The sequence below is a fragment of the Rhagoletis pomonella genome, unplaced genomic scaffold, assembly GCF_013731165.1.
Source record: "Rhagoletis pomonella isolate Grant_MI unplaced genomic scaffold, Rhpom_1.0 Rhpom_scaffold_00003, whole genome shotgun sequence".
NCBI classification, from domain to species: Eukaryota; Metazoa; Arthropoda; class Insecta; order Diptera; family Tephritidae; genus Rhagoletis; species Rhagoletis pomonella.
In genome coordinates this window covers 9,148,431-9,153,128 of record NW_023458557.1, presented here as the reverse complement: position 1 = coordinate 9,153,128, position 4,698 = coordinate 9,148,431, and the positions used below count along the sequence as shown (strand labels likewise).

The following is a 4,698-nucleotide window of genomic DNA, read 5'->3' as shown; positions in this document are numbered from 1 at the left end:
TTTCTGGACACACAACATTGCAAGTTGATAAAAGCGTTGTAAAAAAGCGTTGTAAAAAATTAAAAACAAATTCAGAAATAAAAAAGAACTAAGTACATATGAAAAACCTATGTATATACGTATGTAAATAAACATTTATAATAATAATAATAATAAACTAAAGAAATAAGTATACATTAAAAAGTCCCAAAAACAGAAACGTAAAAGCGCGTACATGTGTATGCATTTAAGCGGTATCATTTATGAAGAAGATTTTATAACATTTAATTTATTAATTTTTTCTACATTTTTCTTCTCCTACATGCTGGGCGTATTTGAATTTCAATGCCGCTTTTCGCAACATTTTCAACAATTTGCATTAATGGCCAAGAGCAACAGAGTAACAAATATAAAATTCCATCAGTTGAGCATACACAAAGAAACAAAACAAAGACAAACAACAATAAACGAGCAAGTAAAAGCAGCAATTTAATTGTTGGAAAAATTCGGCGCCATTTAGGGAAGCCAACGACGATAGTCCACCAGTAGGAGCAGCGGCAGCAGCAATAGTTAGCAACAAATAAAAGGCAAGCGCCGAAATAACGCAGATACGTACCAGCACCAGCCCCAGTACCAACTCAAATAAAAGTGAAATTTTTGCCACACGCAACACAATGGTAACAGCAAAATTGGCAATTCGACGCAACAGCAGCCATAGCAGCAGCAACAACAACAACAACAGACACAAAATCAACAACAAGAAACAGAGTGGAACTATGTGCAGCGGCAGTAGCAGCAGCAGCAGCAGCACTCAAGTGAAATGTCGCCGCAATGGCGGTGCTGCTGTTGGCGTCGCCTCAGCGCCATCACTCAGTCTGGGCCTTTGGCTATTGCCGGTGTTGTTGGTGTTGCTGGCGTGGCAGCAGCAGCCATGTGAGGGACGTTATCTGCCGACAAGGTCACATGGCGACGATTTGGGTAAATTGCGAGAGTTAATGTTGCAGGTGAGTGCAAAGTGAAAATATAAAGTAAAAAATAAGAAAAATACGCAAAAAACAAAATGAGAAATTACAAAAATATGTTCGTCCAAGTTGAGCCAGAAGGGCAGCGGATGGGTGGGAAAGTCACATGCAAAACTAAATGACTTAAAAGAAAAATTGTATGGGTATGCTGCGGTTGCAGTTCAGCAACACAGCAATTTATAATCGCCCCTTTCCGGCAGGCCCTCTCTCGTCAACACCCCAAATGTTTTTACACATACATATGTATATCATGCACTTTTTCATGCCATCACCTTCTGACTGTAAACGTCCACCTGTATTCAAATGTATACGCATGCATGTATGTATGTGTGAATAATTTCTGTTTTTTTTTTTAAATCTGGGAATGCCACCTGTATTGGTTAAAATACTGCAACTACCAAAATTGGTGATATGAGCGGGAATGCTCAACAGCAGTGGATAAATACATATGTATGTATGTATGTATGTGTAATTTTTCGCGCCCGTATCGAATTGCATTGAATTGCACATGAGCGGGGCGTAATTGATGCAATAAAGTAGCAGCAGCCAAACTTGCTACCAGAAATGTACGAGAGTATGTAAACAATTTTTCGAATAAAAAATATATGTAATATTAATCAGTCGAAACGAAATAAATGACAATTCCAATCGAGTGTGACGTGCGCATGCGCGAGCCACTCAAAATTCAATTATGCGCACATACGCATACCGGGCGGTGACAGTGTATTACAGCAAAAAAAATGCGGAGTTCGGGAAGACTGCAGCATCGCGCGCAAAAAAATATGTGACTTATACTACTTTTGATTTCTTTAACGTGGAATGAGCTGTTCTTCTTTGTTCGTGCATATCAAGAATAACCAAGCCGAGACTATTTTGGGATTCTTTTTTTTTGTAAGACTAGTCGCTCAATTTTCTTTAGAGTTGTGGTATGTATGTATGTAGGTTTAGTCAAAGAACTTAAAATAATTTTCACCAGAGATGGTTAGCCTGAAACGCCTCTTTCTTGTTAGACTAGTTTATGTCCCTGAAAGCCCTTTTTTTAAATTTCGTTGAAGTTGAAGCGGTTGCCCAATCGAAAAATAATTGGCTATTATTAATAAAAATATAATGATTTTATTGTTTTTATATCATGTTTAATGTTCATTTTTCTTAAAAAAAAAGAAAAAAAAATATGTTAATATGTAAATCAGGCATGATTTTTCCGAAGAATAATCTTCTAGAATATATCAATCCTCTAACGAACTTCCAAATTTTCTTTTTGCGGGATTTCTTGAAGTAGGGGTCAAAACGACCCTTTCAGGCGGGAGCTAATGGGTTAATATTTTCTACGCATAATATTTCCCATGAAACTTTATTATAAATGTCTTAACTTTTAATTTCGCTCAGAATTGTTTTTATAATTTTTTCAACTTTTTTGAAAACTACTTAGGCGGGGACATGAACATTTTAGTAGGCCATAAATTAAAAATACGAGCTAACTTTTGCAAATCCTTTGAGTGTTTTATTACTGTATATCTATACTTTCAGAAAACATTAGCCGGTTTGAATTGACATAAAATTGTCGCACAGTGTTTTTTTATAAATAAAAATAAAAAAACAATTGTTATTTTAAATTTGTAAAATAAAAATCAGAAATAACTGTTATTTAGGGAGTAATTAAATAATAGTCAGAAAATAATTGTTAAATAGCTATTTTTATAATAAAATATGTACCATTGTGCCACGTAAAGTGTCCAGTCCACAGTCCCTAAAGTTGTCTGCAGTGCCATCTGCTCAACGAAAGCGAATACATACCTATCAAGGCCCTCTAAATTGAGCCCAACATGAGCTTTGCCCACCTGCAGCCCCACGAAGTCTCCTAGTCACAGTTGAGCCAAATATTTTTCCAATTGCTGAAGGCAGCTTCGATGACCGCAGGTGCGAGTGCTATAACTGTTTGCAGACCGAGGAATACCTGGTCCGAACCCTCTCTGGCCAACTGGTGAGATGCCTCCATAGCAGGTATGGACTACAGTACTTACTTATGTATTACCCTACGAATTTCGACCTGAAGTTGAGCCAGTTTGTGAGTTATAATTTTTTATTCCGTAAAAAATAATTTCAAAGTAAAAGGTACTTCGAGAGTTTCCAAAATCATTCTAAAAGTAACTAGACACACTTTTCGCTCAGAATTTAAACACTGTATACTGCGATACTTTCCTATCCATCACAAAAATTCCCCCCAAAATGGCTAACTGCACATGACTGGAGAAGAGTTTTTGTGATGGATCAAGATGCTGATGACGAGTCATGCAAAAATCGTAAAAGTCATAAAAGTTGAGCTTACATCACAGCGGTAAGCGCTATCAAAAAAAAAGGCACAACAACAACAACAACAGCAACGTTTAAGTAAGACAACCGTAAAATTGCAACAATGAAGCAATGCATACATACTAACATATATGAACATAACTACCACTGGAAGCACGAAAATTAAGTGCAACTGCGTTGGTAATCAAAAAAAAAAAAAAAAGAAACGAAGCAACAGCAACAACAACCAAACTACGGAATGCCACTTATTTTGGTAGTCACATAAATGCTGGATAAAATTTCAAAAAATGCGTGCAAAATTTTGCTAATTGGCCGCTGTGTGCCGTGTGGCCACTCAAGTTGTGCATCAACTCAACTCAAGCGCAATGTTGCCACTTACTCGGACGCATGTTGTCGGCGCTGCTGCCGATATTTTTGGTGCTTTTGTTGTTCCACAGCGCAATTGCTGTAATAATGATGCGCTTAAATTGCACTTAATGCAACGCAGCAAAACCCAACACCGACGGCAAGGCGAGCAGGTGGGCCTTCCGCTAAATCTTTTCCTCTTCCTCAACTGCTTTTGCTGCTTCTTCCGAGCTGCACGACTTTATCAATGGTGTCCGCGCGCCACTCGCTCTTTATGACAGGTTGCAGGTGTGCGGTGCGAGTTGCATGCCGAATTTCCTGTTCTATTTCGTAATCGTATTTGTGTGCGGAAAAATGTGATTTCCGAAGCAAAAAAAATAAAAAATCATAAAATATGGTGGAAAATGGTGGAATAAAAAGGGCAAAACAAACAAGGTCCTGCTTTGGTAGATATTTTATAAGAGAAATGTCTGAATTAGTGAGCCTAGCTCTATCTTGCATAATTTAACAAAATTTCAGACTCAATTTCAGTGGATCCTATATCTAATAAATATGTAGTGCTGTCTGTCTATCAGAGCTAGCTTTACTACTAACGCGTGCCGTCATTCTGCATGACTGCAAGGTTTTCCTGGAGTAGTTTCTGAGTGACACCAAATTCATCGGGATATAACCCGGGCCTTATATCAAAGTTAAACTAGAATCCACTGATGTAGTTAGAGATGGCTTCCGTATCTAGTCTGCGAATTTATTTCTTACCGATCTATTTTCGATTCCGAATTGATCTGTACCCAAAAGATGTCGTTCGTCGCAGCTCAAGCCCATAAATCGCAATTGGAAACGATAAAGTGATTCACTTTCATTCTTATCACGGCAGCTTTAGCAAAAGGAGCTCGTTGGTGTTTAATATAGCCGCGTTGGTAGAACACTTACCACAAACGTGTCGAGTTGCAGAAGCTCTTGTGTGTTTTTTCTCCTTGACCGCGGGAATAATGGCCAACCTCCCAACCATCCTGTATTGTTTATAAGACATTTGTCAGAGCCC

The 4,698-nt window shown here is 38.0% G+C and overlaps 1 long non-coding RNA gene across 1 annotated transcript in view; it reads left to right on the top strand.

Moving 5' to 3' along the window:
* The window catches only part of LOC118736466, a 14,941-nt gene extending 14,286 nt beyond the window's left edge, over positions 1-655 (top strand). The window contains exon 2 of the long non-coding RNA XR_004992679.1: positions 379-655. This is a non-coding gene — a long non-coding RNA (uncharacterized LOC118736466). The remainder of the gene's footprint in view (positions 1-378) is intronic.
* The last annotated feature ends 4,043 nt before the right edge of the window (positions 656-4,698 follow it).